We start from the raw sequence: 22,476 nt of genomic DNA on the forward strand, positions 1-22,476 counted from the left end.
TTGGGTAGCATCTTTAAAATAGTTGCTCATCCTGTTAGAAGCTGGTTCTTCTAGAGGAAGAAGAGGCATTTATCTCTCTCCCAGCTATTGCACAAGTGTCTGTGCTTTATGCATTTATTGAGATTTTATGTCAGGAACACTAGATAGAATCCACCACCCAGGAAAGTAGAGATTAATGTATTCCTTTGATTCTAAGAAACACCTTTTTTTAACATCTTTGAACTGGGACTACATTTTATAACACAAATTATAAATGTATAATAAATATGAAATTATCTAGTCATCATGCAAAGTGATAAAATATATTCTAACAATAGTTCTGATTGCCTTCACATATGAATTTTGCCCACTTTAAAAGGGAATTATTCTACCAATTATTATTTCAGTTCTAGTATTTCCATTGCTAGAAATAGACTCAATTTTAACTTAAATTTGAATCCTTAAATGTCACTTAAAATGTCATTAAAATATCACACCTAGTTTTAATACTGGCATTAAAAGTCCTTGTATACGTGGAAGATTGCATGCTGTATACTAGGCGATGCAATCAAACATGGTAGACGTGGACAAATGTCTCAGAGTAAATCATAGAGTTTTCAGTGCTAGGAGAACTTGACCCAATGCTCAGGCACCAGATATCCGTGTTTGAAAAGATTCCCCACAGGTATTTAACTTCTGCATTGGAAAGAGTGTGAATATGTTTGTCTTGAAAATTTCTAATGTTTTTCACTGAAGTTCTTGATGGGATTTTTTTGGAATTTCCTGAGACATCATTAATGGACTAATTATTGGTAAACTTTTATACATGCCCCATTAGTGTTGAGATAGAATAAATGTACTCTGTTTATGAAATATTTATGTCTCCATCTTTTATCTATATTTTTATTCATATCAGATGTTTTTATTCATATTCATATCAGATTTATATCCATTTATAAACTACTCCACCTGGTGTGTCAAAATATATATTCAATTACATATATACATATACATATACATGATTCAAAGATTAATATGAATTAAAAAGTCAAGCTCCTTAATTGTGTTAATCAAATCTCCTGTAACTGTACTGAATTATTAACTACTTTGTTAGTTTCTGAGCTATATTGTATCTCTAGTAATTTGCTTTCTGTATTTTAAAGCTATATTGGTAGTCATATAAAGTTATCTATTTTAACTTCCAAATAAATAGTATTTTTTGTTCCATTTCATGATTTTTGCATTGAATTCTCTTTTGGCTACACTCCTTACACTGGTTATATTTTTATTAGCATTTGCCCCACATATCTTTCTGTATTCTCTAATTTTCAGCCTTTTGGAAATTTTGTTCTAGATATTTCTCTGACTCTTCTAGATATTTCATCCACTTTAGTAATGACTTTAATCCTTTCATACTTATCGTGGTTCTGATATATTAGGACTCATTCCTGACAACTTTGTGTTTTCTACTTACCATACTTATTTTTATTTTTTTAAACCATATATTCTTTGATCTGATTAAGTTTTCTTTTTTCCATCTTTTTCTTCTTCTGCATTTTGAATGTAATACTCTTTATTTCTGTTTTCCTAGTTGTTACTTTTAAATGCTTTCCATGGGTATTCTAACTGATACTTTTCTAAATCTATTTAGTGACAATTATCCCCTCACCGCTACTACCACCAACGTAGCAGCATCAGTATTTAAAACTCCAGTATAATTTATGTCCCTCAAATTTTCTCTTCCTACACATTTAAGCCTGTCTATTAATGTATTTCCTCCAAACTTTTACATACACAAAAACATACTTATTTATTTATTTCCAAGCTCTCTGATAGGAATTTGCTTGTCACGAGTGCCTATTCTTGTTTTATATCCTCCACTTCTTCTTTTGTGAATCTCTTTATTTCTCCAATGATCTTAAATGTATTTGTTTTCAAGCACTTAGTTTTCTCTTTTGTTTGAGTTCTTTCATTTGTTGAGTGCATTTTCTCTCTTTAATGATGTGATGTTGGTTTTCCTCAGACTGTTCCTATGAATTTGGGCCTTAGGAGAGAAATTTCGGCTCCTGCTCATTCTACTATCTTTAGGCCAGAAGTCTTCTCTAGCTGACTTTTAAGAGAAGCTGTTTAACTGTCAGCAACACATAACCTCACTAAGAGGAAACTCCAAAGTGTAAGTGCAAAAGAAATGTAGGTAAAATGCTGGGATTCTTCATTTTGCTTCATAATTAAATTTTCAACACAAAAGTGTTAAAGAAATGAAGATCATGAGTGTGGCTTATGAAAATTCATCATGATGTAAGGTACAACTTGCTGCAGGTAAAGAATTCTGAAGCATCTTACCGCAAATAGGAAGAAAATTTAGGTTCACATGTTGATTATGATGCTGTAGAAGAAAGTAGTGTGGAATGTTGTAAATAAGTTACTGTTGGTTGAACATGTACACATGTGTGTTTGTATGTATTGTGAACTATTCCTTCATTCTGTCAAGCTATTATGAAATCCACAATGACTTACAATTAGTAGTTTTTTCTAACCGACAAAATGCGGTATCATCCTAATTTTACAGATGTGGATTCTGAAGCACAAAGAGGTTAATTAATTTGTCCAAGGTCACACAGGAGGAACCAGAATTTAAATTGAAATGCCTGACTACAAAGTCCTTTTTGTGGAAGATTATTGGACTTTTGTGTAGAAGGCTAACATACTCAATTTCTTTCCAGAGAAGTGAAAACATCTTGGGATATGAAAACTAATTTTCACTTCACTTTCCTGATCACCCCAAGATTGGGCTGACCATTTGTCCTAAAGCTTCCATAATACCCAATTTTCTACTTCTGAGAAACTTTTTGTAAAAAACAAAAGTTAAATGATTGTTGCTTTTTCGTTTTTTTGTCTATGGTGTTGTTCTACCATCTTATTAGGGGCTAGGGCTGAGTTAAATTTTGTATCTCCAATGTCTAGTACAGTGCCTGATACATGATAGAATAGCAACAGATAGCTGCAGAATGAATAGATAGCACAATTAACACAATGCAAAACACACATACTAACAAAATACACACACTGGAAATGAAATAACAGGATTATGGGGGCCTTTTTTTCCTCTAGTTTCTAAAAATTTTAGGGTGAAATTTCAGCACTTTGCCGGGTGGGAGTTAGGGAAGCAAAAATGCAAAGACGGCTGGAATCCGCAGACCTGGGTCCTTGAACTGCATCTTCTGCCAATTCTACGAACTTAACATTTTGCGGCTTCAGTAAAATGCAAATTTAAGAGATTGGATTAGAGGCTCTCTGAGGCCCCTTCCAGCTACGACTACAAGTAATATTAAAAATCAGATCCCTTTTAGGGCTGGCCCCGTGGCCGAGTGGTTAAGTTCGCACGCTCCGCTGCAGGCGGCCCAGTGTTTCGTTGGTTCGAATCCTGGGCGCAGACATGGCACTGCTCATCAGACCACGCTGAGGCAGCGTCCCACATGCTACAACTAGAAGGACCCACAACGAAGACTATACAACTATGTACCAGGGGGGAGCTTTGGAGAGAAAAAGGAAAAAACAAAATCTTAAAAAAAAAAATCAGATCCCTTTTTACTGGTAAAATTGTCAAGCGTACTTCCACTATCTGATAGGGAGAAAACGCTGCCAGAAGACGTGCAATCACCAAGTTCATGGTTACCTACTCTGTTCCCTTCGTGAGCATTAATAAAACTATAGATGAAACTGAAACCACTGTTGAGCCTAAACATGTTGATAGAATACCACAAAAATACCCATCCAAGCGTGTCCAAGTGTGCAGTTAGCACGAGCGTGGCCAGTAATTTGACCCTCGAGGACCCAGGCAGATGTGGAGCTGACTGTATTCACAACACACTGGTTCCTGCACTGAAGGGACAAGCTCTGAAGCCCTGATCATTTCTGGACACATCCAGTGAAGGGACCCTTTGAGGTCATTCAATCTATTTGTTGGCTTCCAGATGCTATTTCAGGCGATTATAACTTTCCTATTTAAGTGTTTACAGGACTCTCTTTTGCTCTGCCTAACTCAGTTAATCGTTACTTTATAGAACATAATATGCCTCTTAGGGGTTAACATACTATAGGAAAGATTCTTAAGTACTCAGATTTCAGACATTTTTTAATGACTGGAAAGATTAAAGAGGGAAAATGAAGTCACATAGGAGAACAAAGAACACTCAAAGAAAGCTCAGACTGTCCCTATAGAGAAAATTTATCCAGACGTTTGAAATGAGATCCACTGTCGCTGGAGTGGTTTATAAAACTCAGGTTGGAATCTCATGTGTGTGAATGTTACTTTGCCTGGAAGGTAAAAGCTATATAACAGGAAAATCTTGCTTAACCAGAAATGTAGCTAGTTGGAAACCTCAACAAAGCTACGAGGGGATGGTTCTCCAGTTTAGAGGAAAGTCATAAAATAACCACATATTCAATATGGCTTCGCTCCTGATTTAGAAAGGATGTTTGTCTTCTCCCCCAGCTCCAAGTTGTGCCAGTTCCTCTCATCTCTTTGAATCTCTCCTGCTGGTTTTCTAAAATGTTGACCATCAGACCTTATTGTCTGAATACATATGAAATTTCCAGACCCCTTTTTACCTTCAGAACTGTGATTGTTTGGAAACTTAATTGTGGTTAAACAGAAAGATTAAAATATAAATTATTTCAATATGGTAATGATAATATGAATATTATAGTAGATTGTTTACGTGCAAAAAATCCTCCCCAAATTCTACATATGTGCATATAACTTTAGAATATAATTACTTCCATAAATTGTCAACTGTAAAGGAAGAAAATTAATTACCTCTTTATACCTTTAATTATTCTATACCCAGCATGAAAGTTTATAAAGATACAGCAATAAATTTTGTCATATGTATAACTGTATGCTACGCTGTCTTAGAAACACTGACCACAGCCTAGCAAAAGTGCGAAATGAAGAGACTCCCACGTGGACCCAAGGTTCTTTAGGAGGTTGTAAATATTCAGATTTCTAATTCACGATGCTTAAGGCCCTAGGCTCCACATGTCAGCAGAAAGCGGAGGCACCAGTCTGCTTTGTCCAGCAGCATCTCTGACACTCGTCTCCTCCTTCACTATGTGTTTTTAGTAGAAGTTTCCTCTTCCAATAAAGGGCTGAACATAGGCTTCTCCTCAGCCAGCAGCTCACCCCAGGAAGAAATGTGTTTATGGCAAGGAGAGCAGTCGGTGCCATCTCTCCCGAGATGGCTTTATCGAAGTTAAACGCCTCCAACCAGCCTTGCCTTGGGTGTCAACAAGCTCAGGAGCCGGCCGTGCCTGCCCGTGCTGCATCATGGACCAAGGTGCGTGGACCTCACCTTTCTCTTGAATCTCACTTCTGTCCGTAGTGACACCTGTAAAGGAATTTTCTCCCACCGTGAACTAATCATTCTTCCTAGTTCCACTACAGGCTTATCTCCCACAGATAAGCAGTTTTTCTATTGATGGGAGCATGTTCTAAAAGACTCGAAAATGGCTTTTATTATTTCCTGTGGAGCATATGGTGAACCTGTGTAGGTTGTGGGCCTGGTAGAATCATCAAGTTTGACATTCCACACTTAATATATGTAAACTTTCTATTTTTAAAATTAAGAACTGTCGTTTCTCAGGTCATCTCTCTACTCTCCCTTCGTTTCTTTTGTCGAGATGAGGACTATTTACGTTTCTTCTGTGTAGCATTTTTCATAAAGAAACACTGTTTTGATCACTTCACCAGAGTTTTATCGACATGTTTAAGCCCAGATGCTCAGCAGATGGCCAGGCTCACTCACTAGCTAAGTGACATTTTTCTGGAACCATATTTATAGAGCAAGATTCAAATTTATGTACAAGGAGAAGTTCAATATTCATTCATCAAAGAAATATTTATTAAGTGTCTACCACGTGCTGGGAAAAGTAAAATGACAAACTTCTACATTAAGAACTACTGGCATCCCTTGGAAATAATTGATACTGAAAATGTCAAAAATAATCTTATCTTTGCAGAACATTTTAGCATTTCATGTGCTTTCCCAACTATCATTTCATTTGAAAAGGGATATTTTCTTTGATCCAAAGAGAGACTAAATAACTTGCTCTACTGTTAAATTACAGTTTAAATATAAATCTTCAGTCTTCGAATTTGCATCTTTCTACAATATTACAGAGAAACATTATTAAACACATATTGTCTGCTCTTGTCCTGTAGTGTTTTCATACATTCTTTCTCCCCTGAAACTGGATCGTAACCAACTGAAGAATGGACTTCTGTCTCTTAACTCCAGTTCAATTGTCCCTGTCACCCTCCTCCCATACCACACTGTGCTGACCAGGTGTTCCGCACACCAGCTTCTTGACAAGGAAGGAGATAGGATGGGAAAGTCAGGAAGTGGATTCAGGAACATCTCGGATTGGATTCCACTTCTTCAGTGACTTCTCATTTCTGAGTCTTGATTTTCTCAAAACATAAAATGAAGAGAAGAACAGCCCTCAGAGGGCCGTCTCCGGGAATGCATTAGCTTTGATCTAGGTTTACCGAGCGCTGGGTACTCTGTGAGCACTCCATGAGCATCAGCTGTCACTCCCTGGTTGAGTCCCCGTGTCTACAGAGCTCTAGCTCTCCTTCTAACTGACATCAGGAGTGCCCTGCCCAACACACTCCAGGCACCGGGGGAGGGCAGCAAGCCCTGCATGCAGCTGTGGCATGCAAAGTCTGGGTTCTTCACTCAGATTACACTAGTCCCAGATAAAACAAAATGAATTAGGGGGCCACCCGGTGGCATAGTGGTTAAGTTCATGCACTCTACTTTGATGGCCCAGGGTTCATGGGTTCAAATCCCACATGCAGACCTACACAAGGCTCCTCAAGCCATGTTGTGAGGGCGCCTTACATACAGAGTAGAGGAGGATTGGCAACAGATGTTAGCTCAGGGCCAATCTTCCTCACCAAAAAATGTAAATAAATAAAAAATAAAATGAATTAAAATGAATGCTATTTGAATCAACTGACTAGCTCCTCAAGATGCTCCTGACTTTTGTAGGAAAAGGATTGTGCTACTATTAGATTTCTGTGAAGTGTATCAGTAATAGCAAGAAGAGATTATCATATAATACTTGTCAAGTAGTAGTTGAAGTGGTGCCCCCATGGAAAAGTGATTTTAGATGTGTTTTGGATTCTTCCAGAGAATATAAAGTAGATCAATGATAAAAACTAGACACAGGCATTTTAGCTTGATGTAAAGATTGTCAAATACATGCATCCGATAATGGATCACACTGTACTGTTTTCAGAAGCGATGAGATCCCCATACACAGAGACTACACAAGGGATGCATGGATGACTTTCTCTCAAGGATGCTGCAGAGGCGATTCCTAAAACCAGTGCTAAGATCCAGTTACTACAAATATTTTAAATAATTGCATATGCATTCATTATCTCCAAAGCTATTATCACAAAAAAAATGAGAATTTGCATTGATGTAATTTTTACCTTTGTTATCATTATTGTTATTGTTTTGTTTGAATAGTAATCCTAGAAATGGCAGTTCCAGCTCTCTGGACTTAGTAGAGACAGAGGAGAGAGGAGAGACGCTCAGGTGTGTGCAGTCGTGGGAGAGTCCGTGACCTCCCGCACCCGCCCGGATTCCTGGCTGGGAACAGGCACCTGAACTTCCTTCTCTGGGAAAATGCAGAGGATATTTCATTGGTCCAAACCAAGCTGAAATGAAGTAGGGAACAAGAAACAGAGCTTTCTTGTTTTCTTTATTATATCCACTTAATCATATTCAACCAGATATTTTCCATGGACAAAAGTTTCCAGAGAAACTTTTATCTTTCTTTCCACATTCCCCACCTAAGTGATTTTTAAATTGAGTTATGAAACAAACTGATCCTAGCAGTCTTTTCTAGGTGGGACAGGCATTGAGATTCCCAAGTAAACAAACAGGAATACTTGGCTACTCAAAGGAGGGGAGGGAAAGTTGGGTAAATTCTGTCCTCAGGGCTTGCCTCCTTGCCTTTTACTCCCAGACCCTCTACTCCCACCTTCCCCCAGGCCGCCAACTCTGAACTACCCAAAGTCCTCCAAAGCCACAGACCGACTGAGCTGAGGCTGCCTGGCCGGCAGTCCCCTCTCCTCTCTCCTTCACCCTCACTGCCTCCTTTGCATCCAAGCATCTCTCATAGCAACTCTACAACTTCACCAATGGCCCTGACCTCTCAGTCCTTATCTTCTTGGGCCTCTCTGCCCTTGTCCCAGTCGATCATTTCCACCTCCTACAACTCTTCGCTTTGGCTTCTCCTGTAGGATTTCGTTGATTCTTCGCTTCCTCTAGCATTTCCATAGGAGTATGAGAAGGTTTTATCCACAGCCTTCTCTTTTATCCTATACCCTCAAATCACGAATACTTTACATCAACAAAATTTGAATATTTATACTTTTGCCATTCCCACTACTCTCACTTACCCACTCGCCCACTCATCGTCTCCAGTAGCGTGCCCCTAAAACTCCTCACTCTCAAGCCCACCAGCTTTCATTTAAACTCTTCCCTCTGTTTGGAACGACCTTCTTCCCATCTCGGCTTGACTACACGACAAGCTCTCACTTACTCTGTGTCTTCTCCTCTATGATGCTTTCCTACTGCACATCCGCAAGGCAGCCTGAAGCATCTCATGCATACTTCCAATCAGTTTATTCATCACTTCGGGTATCTGTCAGTTCTGATAGATGTGAGCTCCTGGAGGACAAGAGATGGATTTTACCGATCACAGCACCCTTTGCATCAGCACTGTGCCTGGCAATTTGGGGTCTGAGAAATACGTCAGAAAGGAGTCAGGGGAAACCTCAGACTTACAGCTCATGTAGCGTTTGGCTAGTAGCTTTTGTTAAAGCTCTTGCCAAATGCTTCTTACTATCTGCATGCAAAAACGCAGGGGACAAAAGAGGGTGAAGACTACCAATAACAAGGAAAATAAACGACAAAAATTCTGCAAAGATATCTGTAATCTGAATGACCTTTCTTCCAACTTTAAGACCAATAGAACTGGATAAAGAGAGAAAAAATGTGCAGTCATGTCTCATGAAACAGACGAACCATACCCTTCTGAAAAAACAAGACATTTCATTCATCCTTGAAATTTTGCTTTCTGGATCACACACTTAAACCAAGGAAAAAACTTTGTAGCCACTTCTCAACTGAATCTATATGCTGTTTTTCAACAGCCCAAACATTGAACAATCATGGACATATGCCATCAGTAGCGTAGATGTTCACTCAGCTGCTATGACGGAAGTGAAGAAGCAAGAAGAGTGGTGGTGGCATATTGCGTCTGAGAAGACACAATACCAACATGCAAAACAGACTTTACATGTGTATTTGATTAGAAAAAAGGGAAAGAGGAAAAACAACAGGACATGGAAAGGTTAACTTAGTAGAGAGATTATTTTTCTCTTTATTCATTGTGTATTTTTTTTTTATAAGGAAATGGAATTTTTTTTTTAAGATTTTATTTTTTTTACTTTTTCTCCCCAAAGCCCCCTGGTACACAGTTGTATATTCTTCCTTGTGGTTCCTTCTAGTTGTGGCATGTGGGACACTGCCTCAGCGTGGTTTGATGAGCAGTGCCATGTCTGCGCCCGGGATTCAAACCAACGAAACACTAGGCCGCCTGCAGCGGAGCGTGCGAACTTAACCACTCAGCCACGGGGCCAGCCCCTCATTGTGTATTTTTTAACAATTTTTCTTAATGAACTTCATAGTACTTTCCAACCTGGGAAAATGCATTTAAAAATTTTTATGAATAAACAGAAAGCTATTTTAAAATTTTTATGAATAAACAGAAAACTATTTTATAAATTTTGTGAATAAACTGAAAGCTGCTGAAAAGACAAAAAAAATGAGGATGCTAATATTCGAATATGAAACTCAAAAACCAAAATCTTTTCAATACGAGTATGACTCTGAGATGCATGAAACCTTCCTCCTGCCCCAAGTGCTCATTCTACTTCCTGCAAAGAAGGGTCCCCTGCCCATAGCTGCCTGTCTTCCCGAGAAGATAAGATTTACTACGGGGGTGGGGGCGGGGGCGGGAAGGAGAAGTGTGAAGCGATATTGATTGCAATTAACTTTGCCACTGATTGGTGTGTGACTCCAGGTGAGCCCTGCTATTTAGTAAATGGGGTGAGACTCGCAAAGATTAATGGAGGTTGTCAATAGGGTGGTGGGCTCAGGCCCAGAGGGTCACATAACTCCGTTTTTCCCACTTTGAAAGTGAAATGATCAGGGAAACAGGGAGAGACATTATGAGAATGAAGAGAATGATCAATGCCGCTGATCATATTCCCATCCCTAATCACCGCGGCTGAGCCCAGAAAAAACAAAGCTCCTTTTATTGATGTTCTAAAGTGCACAGCCTGGATGCCTTTTGCAATTAAATATAATTGAAAGATTCTGTTTGCTTCCTGCCTGATGCTCTTATTTCTGGCTCCTGTTGATGGAGGCACGGGCTGCACTCCTTCACTGTCGTCCCTTCACGAAATGCTTTTGTGTGGATTTCATGGAGCTGAGGACGTAACTGCCCCAATCATGAGGGAGCGGTACCTGTGAAGGGCGCTCCCGGAGCCCCCTAAGTTACGTTGTGCGTGAGCGAGCGAGCGTGGTGAGGAATGCAAGTTAGTCACACCAGGATCGATCGGAAGGAAATCATTTCTCCTGGGAATCAGAGCAGTATCGGGAGCTGGCAGATAACTTTGTGTGCTTCTCCTCAACGTTTCTTCATCGCTTAGGAACAAACATCTTCCTATTGATTAGCTCATGTGGAAGGCTACCCAGGTAAACGTCACAATTCTTTGAGCTGAGTACAGAATAGAGGAATCAGAATGGTAATAGCAGTGATGAAATAACAAGTACAGATTCCAAATGTGGAACCCACGCAGAATAATGCAGCAGCAGAATATCTCAGGAAATAAAGCTTTTGGCAGTTTGATGAATTCAGCTTAACTCTAGTCCCATCATCCAGGCCTCCCACAGCAGGGCTTTGTAGCAGGGAACACAAGTTCCCCTAAATCAATATGTTTTCTCAGGGACTATGGTGCGATCATAAATCATCATTTGCATGACATATTTGTGCTAATAAATCTACCTTGAAGAGAGGGAGAGAAAGGAAAGTGGTTAACAATAAACCACAGCTCTAACCATAGGGAGAATAACATAAAACCTGAGTTTCTACAGACACACAAATTTGTGTGGCTGCAGTCACACTAAGTGTGTTTTCTCCCCTGGGTGGCTGGGGGCTCAGGTCAGCACGGAATAGTCTGGTGGAATGTAACTTCCCTTTGCTGTGAGAGAGCAGTTATAAGTTCATTTGTCTTGGATTCTTCTCAATTGCTTTTCCTAAAAGGACGAAAATGGAGCAAGTTTATTCAGTGGTTTGGATAGAAAAGGAAGAGAAGGATGACTGGACAAACTAAAAATTTCCTCTTGAACCTCCAATGAAGGCTCAATAGCCAGGAACCTTCCTAACAAGTCTGCATTCAGTTAAGAAGAAGCCAAACGGACTGATGACTTGGCGATGACATTAACAGCATCTTCATAGTTCAGTAAGCTTATTTGCTGTTTTGTAGAATAGTTTCATTCTAGGGGCCGGCCCGAGGACGCGGCGGTTAAGTGCACACGTTCCACTTTGGCAGCCCAGGGTTCGCCGGTTCAGATCCTGGGTGTGGACATGGCACCGCTTGGTACTCCATGCTGTGGTAGGCATCCCAAATATAGAGGAAGATGGGCATGGATGTTAGCTTAGGGCCAGTCTTCCTCAGCAAAAAGAGGAGGATTGGCAGCAGTTAGTTCAGGGCTAATCTTCCTCAAAAAAAAGAATAGTTTCATTCTTTCTTTCAAAATTTTTCACATCAAGGGCCTGGCCCCATGGCCAAGTGGTTAAATTTGCATGCTCCGCTTCAGTGGCCTGAGGTTCCCTGGTTCGGATCCTGAGCACGCACCTAGGCACGGCTCATCAAGCTGTGCTGGGGCAGCATCCCACATAGAAGAGCTAGAATGACATACAGTTGGGATATACAACTATGTACTGGAGCTTTGGGAGAAAAATAAATTTTTTTTCACATCAAATGTAGGGAATTGTTGGAAAGATAGTGGAAAAGTATGGGCTATGTGGCCAGACAGACTTGAGTTGGAATTCTTATTCCATTATTTATTATTTATGACCACTTCATAGGGTTATTGTGACGATAAATTGAGATAATGTGTTAATTGAAAAAACTACACAAAACTATGACAATAAGTAGCTCAGAACCAGACACATACTCTGTGTTCAGTAATGTTCATTTTTCTTTCTGTTTTTAACAAAGTAAGGTTCATTTTTCTTTTCATTTTAAATCAGAAATCTTAGAGCTGGAAGGGACCTGAGAATTAACCTATTCCATCACCCTGCATTTTGCACGCGGTGAAGAGACTTACTCAAAGAATGTCGAGATCGCTCAAGGCGGCATAGCTAGGTAACAGCACGGAAGGAGCAGGACAAAGATAAAGAGCTCAGAGTTCCAAAGGAAACTTGTGCATGGGTGAACGCCTGAAAATTGAAACAATGAAAGCACACGAAAAGAACGAAAAATCACCATAACTCCTACAACCACAGATAAACGCTGTCCATGCTTTGATATGGAAAATTCTGGGTCATCTTGCACAGGCCTCTCATAGTGTATATGGGGAAGAAATGGCCTTCTTCACATGCAATAAATAACCAAACAAAGGTCCTTTTTCCTCTTGGATGATGAGTGTTCTGTCTTATATCTCGTCCTTTTCTGACAAGGCATCTCTTAAAAATCATTACCTTTTTTCACATGTGAAAGCAAAAGCAGCTGTTTCTACCATCTTCTTTTCCTTCCAGCCAGACAGAGAGCAAAGGCCACTATGGGCCAAGTGCTCCGCTAGCCAGACTCTGCTCAATTTGGAATTAATAAAATTTTCAACTGAACTATTATTTTATTACATGGTGGAAAATATGCATTGATTCAATTGCCCAAATGTTTAAATTGTTTGGCCTCATGAAAAGCCAAGTTTGAAATAAGAATTTTTTGGCAAGAAGGAGTCTCCTGATAAAAAGCATGTGTTGAAAAGAAAACAAAAATATAGTGGGAGGACTTGCTTTCACTCTGGGTTGGTGGACTAATAATTTATCTTGATCTATATTATAAATCAAGCCCCTCTGTTGCAATGTTTACCTAAAGAATAATTTGGCCTGATTTTAGACAATTATAGGATTAGATCACACCGTTGCACATAATCATGTCCTTGTATGTGTGTGCACGTGTGTATTCACGGAAGTATGTGCATACGGTCAATGAGTCTGTACGTATGTATCTATAAAGATAGATATAATCATGTATACGAGAATGTTGTGTGTGTGTGTGACGAGAGGGAGGCAGAGCTTGAAGTTTGATTCTGAGCCCAAAGATGGCACTGAGAGCTGGTCTGAGGAAGTGTGTGTAGCTAATACAAACCAAGGTGGATGGTGATTCCTTAAACCTTTATCACATGCCACACACTGTGCTCCGCCCTTTACATTCAGCATCCTTAATCTGCCCCAAATCCTAATTGGTTGCCCTCATTCACTTCATTTTACAAGTAGGGAAACTAGTTTAAAGAGGATATTTAACACAATGTTACGCAGCTAGAAATTAAACCCTGGTCCACGTAAATTCAAATACTGTCTTTTTGTTTCACTTTTCATTCGTTTTTCCCCTTCACTGCTCTACCCCTTCAAGGGTGGGAAGAATATAATGGAGGAGGGAAGGGAGCACCTTCGAACAGGTAAAGAATAAGGAAAAGCATTTAGTCCAAAGGGATCAAGGAGTGAAGAGAATGTACTGAACCCTAACAGGGGGTGTTCGAAGAAGTCTGTATCTACAGGCACTTCTGGAATAATCGATAATCTCAAGAGAGCTTTGGAAGGAAAGTCACTCTGACCTTTCCTTTCTGCCCAGCAGTTGTATATTTGACACCCAGGGAGAATCATCTTCTAACACCCCTGCCCTCAACATGACAAAATTATTTTTAGCATTAGTCATCTAACGATCAGTAATAATCATTATTCTCTTGCTTCATTCTTTGCTTTTAAAAGGAACAACAATGTAAATAGAAGAATAAATTTTAATTTTAAAGATGTATTAATTCAGTAAACAATTTTGTGTATGAACTAAAATCTGCATTTACCAAACAAAAACATTCCACCTCACGGTTTGCACAACATCTCACTGTTTTAAATGTTATACCCAAATAGGAACCCAAAATGCTCGCATGTAGGATAGAACCGAAGGAACTCAAGTTCCTTTTGTTCCTTTTTCCAATCACTGTGACAGATGTAAATTTAAAACTGAATCTACACTTACTACAGGAATACAGAGTAATCTAGTGCGGGAGACACCAACTGCACCTGGCATGAGCCTACCTGATTCCAATCCATTCTGAACCTGTTCAGACAGAAAGGTGTAGCGGAGTCCACATGTATAGCGACAGAACCAAGAGCAATCCAGTCGGAACCAAGGCTCCAATCCAGGCAGAAAGCCCACAGCTGTCATGCTTCCTCACTCCCGACTCAGCTTTATTGTTTTATTTTATTTTTATGGTCTTATTTTTCCTACCATCTACAAAAACACAAGGGGGAGAAAGTATTATTTTTGCATTTGACAACACTTAACCATTCTCCATCTTTGACAAGATGTCAGGTCTGGGAACAGGGACAGCAGAGGGGGAAATAAGAGATTCCTGTCAGTTTCTGAATAAGGAAAAAGTTTTTAAAAATTAGACTGATGGATGGCATGGGTAGTTACATAACAATGTGAATATACTTAATTCCGCTGAATTGTACACTTGAAAATAGTCAAAATGGTAAATTTTATGTTGTGTACATTTTACCACAATTTTTTTTTAACAAATAAAAATAAGAAAGATTAGACCAACAGTGGGACAAAGTATAAACTGGAGGGAAGAAACAAACCACCGTGGGGAAGACCAGAATATCTTTCATAAGATTTTCTAGAAAAACTGTAGTTGTTTCTTTACTTTTAAAAACAGACAAATATGACTTCAATAGTCAAGCATTACTTTGGGCAACCAAAAACATTATTAAACGCCTTCAATGTGACGTTGGATTTTTGACTCATGCCTGACTTTCTATGATTTACTGGTCCTTCCGAGGAAAGCAAGGAAGTCAGTTAGAATTTATTTGCTGAAAAATAAATGCCTATCAGTTACAGAAAATGTTTTTACTCTAATTGCTATTCATAGAGCCCCTCTCTTCAGCTGGAGTGGGCATCATCCCAGTTTTGACAAAAAGACATACCCATGCATGTTTCATGGGTCCTTTTGGGGCGGCTCCATCCCATATTGCCAATGTGGACTCCACATTTGGAGTGGTGTTTCCTATGCTGTTTTATGCTCATTATTTTTCATTTCTACATTGTCTGTATTTGCCAAAAGGCTTCTTTGCTTAATTAGGGAAACAGGTTTGGGGAATAAAATTGCATGAACCAACAGAAAATAATTGCATCTCAGATGCAGGGTTTTAGAAAAATTGTCTGCTCATCCCTCTCTTTGGCTCCTTACCTCCAGGAGCCCCCTGCCAATATGGGTCCACTGGGAAGAATATTTTAAAAGACAGCAGGTAATTAAGATGTTTTTGGCTTTGAGTAAAAGTTCCACATGATTTTCCGTAGTACAATAGGTTTGACAGCATTCCCCTGTGGTCTAAGGATCGTCCACAACTATCAAGTAAACTCAAAAATCAAGTTAAAATTACAAAAACATACACACACAAAATAGCATTTTAAAGTGGGAAACAATCAACAATTTAGTTTAATCCCCTGTTTTACAGATGAGCAAACTGAGGCATGGAGAAGCTAACTGACTTGCCACAGAACCAGTCAGTGCCAGACTCGAGAATAAAATCCAGATGCCTTGCATCCTGAGTTCAGCTATTGTTCGAGTTCATTGAAGAAGAAGAAAATGTGCTTGTATTTCATCTCACAATTGTAAAAAAGATACATATTCAAAATTTTCTCAAACTTGTTTAAGAAAAAAACATTTAAATTATGATCATAATTATAGTTATAAAATCATTACAAGTATCAATATAGTAGTATTAATACAATATTAAGCTAGTTCAACAAAAAATAAAAAGGGACTTAAAATTGGGGGGAAAAAGGGGAAAGGAGAAACAATGCAGGATGTGGAATCATCTCATTCACTCATTATTTATTCAATGAACATGAGCCTTTGGGCTGTTGACAATGAGATAAGGATGAATAAAACAGTTCTAAGCCCATGTTTTAGCCAGGGGGACATAACACACATCAAAAATGTCTGAGATAGTGACACCCACCACAATGGCAGTGTCCACAAAGTGCTGCGGAGACAGAGAGAGCAGATTCTCTCCTGGAAAGGAACTATTTGTGCTGGTTTCTCAGCAGTTTGGATCTTTGGATCCCTGACTCAAAGGTGCAATGGGCACCCACACTTGGGAGATGAATAAAAATATAGTCTCTGCCCTCAAGGAGTTGGCAGTCTGGTTGGGGAGGGAGGGACTTGAGGAAGAAGTTTCTAACAGTGTCCCCTCAGCAGAGGCGGTCGGCGTGCCAGGTGGCCTCAGGGAGGGTTCAAGAACTGCTTCCCAGTGAGGAGGGGGCTCCAGTGGGTCTTGAAGAACACGAAGGAGGGAGGCAGTGCATATAAGCTTCTTCTAGAGGATGGATGAAAAAGCAATGGAAACAAAAAGGCTTTCTGAAGCTCTGAGACACGACGTAAGAGGCAAGGAGCCCCGGGAAACCAGGGCAAGGACTCGGTAAGGGAGAGCTTCTTGAGGACAACGAGGAGCCACCGAGGTTTTGGGCAGACAAATAAGGTTTATATCTCCACACCATCACTTTGATGAGCTGGAGAATTCTGGGAAGGACAAGGCAGCTTCTGAGACTGCAAGTTGGGGGACCATTGACGCTGAAAAACTTCAAGCATGATATGGTAAAACCATGAAAACCATGAAGAAGAACAGTGGCAATAGAAGTGGAAAGGAAAGGAGAGATTTTAATTATAAAAAAGAAAATGGTAGTGTTGGTAGGATATAAAGGAGGAAGGATTTAAGAAGCTCTGCTATATTCTCACTTGAGTGATTAGATGGATGTTGGTGTTATCAACTGAGACGATAAAAAGTAGATTTGGAGATAAGATATAAGCTTTTGTGATTAAATCAAGCTACAGGGAAATATTTATGATTTAATGTGACAAATTTAAAAAGCTTTGCAATGTAAAAGGTTCTGTTCAATTACTATAAGGAATCATTATTATTATCAACAGTAGTAAGGTTAATAATTAACTTTAATAACTATTAAATTAAATAAAACATTTTACTGACCATCTCCTTTAAGTGCCAATAGCGCAGGAGAGTGGTGTGCTCCTAGTTCAAGAGTGTCTTCAAAGAACGTCAGCGATGATTGAATGAGAAGAGTCAAAATCCTGAATCCCAAGTTCTTTCCACTTCTACATGTTTTAATATCATGTGTTTTCGTGTAAATCTGCGGATTTGTAAGCTGATCATACCTGTGTGATATGACTCATGGAAGTCCCTTTAAACACCTAGTCCCACTCCCCATTTTTCATGACCAGGCTTTCTGGGTCACAGCATCAGGAGTGGGCAAAGATGGTCCTGGCTGCCCCACCAGCTCTCAAGGATCTCCAGACTCCAAATTCAGCATCCTGATAGGCTCTTGGATGTCACTAGGGCTTGTTTCCTGCCAACTCCCTGAGAGTGACTGCTACACACTCTTCTCCTCCTCTCTTCTTCTGGCTCCTGGCAATGAGTTTCAGCCAGGCTTCAACCATCCTGGGACATCCGCTGTGCTCCTAGGAAACTACTCCCAAAGCTACTGGCCCTGCCAGTGCCAGCTCCCCCAGCATCTGCTAAGGCTCCTGCCTCGCAGCTCCTCTCCCAGCCCACCTGTGTACTCTCTGGCGAGACCAGAGAATCAGTGCCCGGGGTTGCTGATATTTTGCAGAGGAGCATGTTTCCCATGTAACTTCTTCTCTAACCTCATCCAGGTTCATGAGAACAAGTGAGCTGAACTTTGACTTGGGTCAAGATTACACGCCTGCCTCCCCCTTCACCTAGAATGAGCTTTTTCCCACATGCATCCTCAGTCTTCAAGCAGCCACACAGTCGGGCAGCCTGGCCCCTGGTTCTCTTACTTAGTTGAATTCTGAATCAGCTTAGGCTCAGGCTGGGACTCCCAAGGGTCTTTACTTCCTGACCACCATCCAAAATCACGAGCCCCTCTCTCATCTTGTCCCTTTCTGTACTTGATGTTTTCCCATGTCCCTGAGCACCCTATGACATTTCTCTATACATTTCAAGATGAGCTTGTTATTTGCCTTCTCCTCTTGGAGGAGGACAGGGTTTGTGTACGTTTTGTTCACCACGTTATCACCAAGGCATACAAGGGTACCTCAGATAGCAGATGCTCCATAGACACTTATTGAATGAATGCACTGGCGATGATGGAATTGATCCCTACAGGTGATAAATATCTGAAATTAATATATTGTGTCTTCAAGTTCCTGGTTGACTTTCAAGTACATTGTCTCGTTGACCCTATAAGAACCCTGTTAGGTAGGCAGATTATCTTAATCCCGCCGTGGTCATGAGAATTAGAAATGTTCCCTGACTTAATCCAGGTTCACAGCTCTGGGTAGGGACTTGGCAGAGCCACAACTTGAACCGAGGTCTTCTGGTTCCTGTCCAGGATTTCCTTGGTTCCAACAATCCTGCTCTAAATCGCTTTGCGAAGGTCACACAGCTAAGATCGTTGTCACAACTCCGGTGCCCTGCCTTCTCGCGGGCCTGGGTTCCATTACCCCAGACTGCTTCTCGAGAGTACTCAGAACAGCTCAATCCAAAACTACTAGAGATAAATAAAATTTTCCAGAAAATGCTCTAACCAAATCGTCAAGAAACACGAGGTGAAAGGAGGTATTATTTGAAATAAAGAGTTTTTTTCTCATGGCATCCCAGATGTGTGTGTATCACCATCTTAAATATCATTACTAACAGGTCACATCCGAATTTATGGGTGGGGAAGCTGGCACCACATACAGGCTGTTAAGGTGTGTTTCTGTTTATTTGTTTTAATCTCCCAAATAAATCCTAGATCGTAGAATTTGACTTGCCTGAGTGACTCTGCTTCTGACCTGGGGCAGCATCTCCAGCCTGCTTGTGCCAAGTATCTTCCACACCACATCTCCATCAGAGGGGGTGTGGGTGGCAAGTTAAAAAAATCTTAACACTGTTGATTTTTTCCTTTGCTGACTTCACGTAAATTGCCTCTATCCTCTGGAAGAGGAGGGGTAAATCTTTTGAAAGAGCTAAGATAAGAGTACTCAATACAGATTATTTTGCATTTTTTATTTATAAGGTGACAGCCTGGGGTGAAAGGCTGTGTATTACCTCTCTGGACCTCTCTCGTCCTAGGACACCCTCACATGCAAGATGCTACATCTCAATCGGATTCTCTTCCTAAAACTCGTCAATAAATTTTTTTAAAGTCATGTTATATAGGCTTGTGTGGCCTTTTTATAGTTTGCAGTAAAAGATTTTAGTTGTCTCTTCAATCTTCTTCCTGATCTTTTCATTTCTAATTTCCAGGTTTAAAAGTTGCTTTTGAGAGCCAAAAGAAAACACCGTCCAGCTGAGGATGAAACAAAAGGAGAGATACGGTACTGTAAATATAATTGATTGCCAGATTAAGTCTGACGGAGCTGTGTCCTCTCGAATCAGCATCCTACAGCCTTGCTGACTGCTGACTCTCCCGGGCCTGGCCCAGGCTGCCAGTGCTCCTGTTTCTATGGGGCTCTGTCACAGGAGCCGTCTCGGGGAGCCCTGCCAGCGCCTCTTCGCTCCTGCACACAGCAGTTGGGAGGAGTCTGCCCAGAGGAAAGAGCAGGACTGACTTTATAAGCCGCTCGGGAGGTGTGTCATTCTGCCTGCAGCTTTCAGATCGCAAGCTGGTCCACAGGGAGGAACAAACAGCCCTCATGCAGACGGCTTTCTGATGGCCGTGACTGCAGACCCCTCAACCCGCCGGCCTTGGACAGTGCTCTGCAGAGACAGAACCCCAAAGAGGCAATTCAGGAAGTGGAGACAGGAGGTCCTGCCAGCCTTCTCAACCGCGCATCATGATGACCTGCACGCTTTACCAGCTCAGCAGAACCGCTCCTTCTGGTGACCAGGACAGAGCCCCTGCCTCATTTATCTTTGATTGCCTGGGCCCCCTGAGGTGGACACCCGGTGGACACTTCACGCTGCTGCTTGTTAAACTCTTTATGAATAAATGAACTGCCCGCTTTACAGATGTGGAAGTGGGATGCAGAGTCGCTACACAATTTACAAACAGTACCAGAAGAGAATGCAATGGTGATGTCCGAATAGGGCTGGACACTGCAAAAACTGCGTCCTAGGATTCCTGTTGCTATGTGCATGGAAAGTCAGAGAACTTTGAAAAGTTCTTAGCAAGCCTGAAGACAATTATTTCCTGGATAAAGAAATCGAGTCTGGGGTTGAATGTCTCAGATTGCACGGCTAGTTTACAGGGAAATCAGCAGCAGAGCCCAGATATCCAACTCCCAGCTCAGTGCCCTTCCTAGTGCACATCACTGATTCTAGAAGGCGGCAGCCTCCCCCGTGTCCCGGGGAACTATACCTTAGATATCTTCATCTTCACCACACACCAGAGCCTGTATGCAGCAGGTGCTCAATAAATGCTCAGCAAATAAATAAGTGAATACATGGATAGGTGGATGGATGGATGAATAAATGATGACTATAAATGTAAATGAAACCGGGTCCTAAACCTCATGGAATCTTATGATTCACCCAGACGCTTCTCAAACAAAACAGTACATTAGCCAAACCGTTTGCCTCTCCTCCGTCACAGTCCACCTGACACAACCAGGCAGCCAGAGTAAAGATTTCTCTCCCTCGTGCACCTGTGCCTGGCCCTCGGCTTGCTCACACCACATGTTATCACCAAAGAAGCAGAAGCACTGGGAAAAGAGCTGTAACAGTAATGGATGGTAGGATTGTGCTGGCCTCTTCGGCGTACGTGTGCAGAAGTAGCCACAGCCTTCCTTCTGCTTCTGTCTGCTACACGAACGTACGCAAGGGGTGGAATGTTATGGGCTCCAGAATGCCTCCAGTTAAACCCTTATCAGCCATCGCTTGAGTGCCTTCAGACTCTGACAGAAACGAATGTCAGGACTACAGCAGCCCATCTCCCTCTGCTTCACACCTTTGAAAGTCTTCTGGAATCTTCCTCTCTTCTACTTTCCCTGCCAGTGCCTCTGTCAAGCTGACATCTTCTCTATAGAGAACATGGCGACAGCTGTAACCAGTCTTTGAAAATGTGTTCCCCTCTCTGCTCCGTCCATCTTCAACACTGCTTCTAGAAGGGTTTTTCCAGAACACTATTTGATCCCATCACTCTCCTACATAAAATTCTTCTGTGGCTGCCCACTGCCGACAGGAGCACACAAACACTTTAGAACACGTGCACAGAGTGTGAATTGCAAGAAATGCCCCAGTTCTTTTTTTTATTATTATTCAAGAGGCAATATATCAAAGACTAAAACAGAGACCATGGAGCCAGACTGCCTGACTTGAAATCTCAATTCTGCTGCTTAGAAGCCATGGGCCTGGGGAAGCCATTTGACCTCTCCTGGAGAATGGGGCACCACAGCACTTTCTCATGGGTTACTGTGAGGATGAAGTGGGTCAGTGTGCTCAAAGCGCATGGGGCAATGCGCTGCGCGGATCCGGCACAGTATTGGAGTCAGCGGTGGCAGCCAGTGTAATCACAGCAATGAAAATTTCATCCACTCTGCGTCCCCTCTCCCAAGCTAACAGATTTCCATTTCAGTGGTTGCCAGGGCTCCCTGCCATGGTCCAGGGCTTTGTAAGGATCCTGGGATCACGCATCTAACAGAGTGATGGTTCCTGGAGCTGGGGCCACAGGGCGCTGTTGACGTGCTCCCAGATCCGTCCTGGCCACCTGGACGAGACCCACCTGTGAGCCTCCCCTGCCCACTCCCAGCCTCTTCTCTCCCTGGTCTCTCTTCCATCTCTCTTCCACACTACCCCTCCACTCCAAGGTTTAGCCTCCTCCCTGGGAGCTGAGAGGGACGAGGCTCACCTCCCTCCTCTCACAGGCCAGCAGGATCCTTGCCTTGGAGTTAATACTCCATGTTGCCCACAGCCTTTTTGACTCAGACCTATCAGTCCTTGTGGGGAACTTCAGTGCTAAGGAGGGAAAGAAAAGGTTTGCTATTTCAGATTGTTTTTAGGAAACAAAATACAGAACAAAACAAAATACAAGCTGGTGTCTCAATAAGCTCCCTGACCTTGTGGTGACGTCTGCATTCCAGCCCTGCTACT

This window comes from Equus quagga, chromosome 5 (assembly GCF_021613505.1).
Source record: "Equus quagga isolate Etosha38 chromosome 5, UCLA_HA_Equagga_1.0, whole genome shotgun sequence".
NCBI lineage: Eukaryota > Metazoa > Chordata > Mammalia > Perissodactyla > Equidae > Equus > Equus quagga.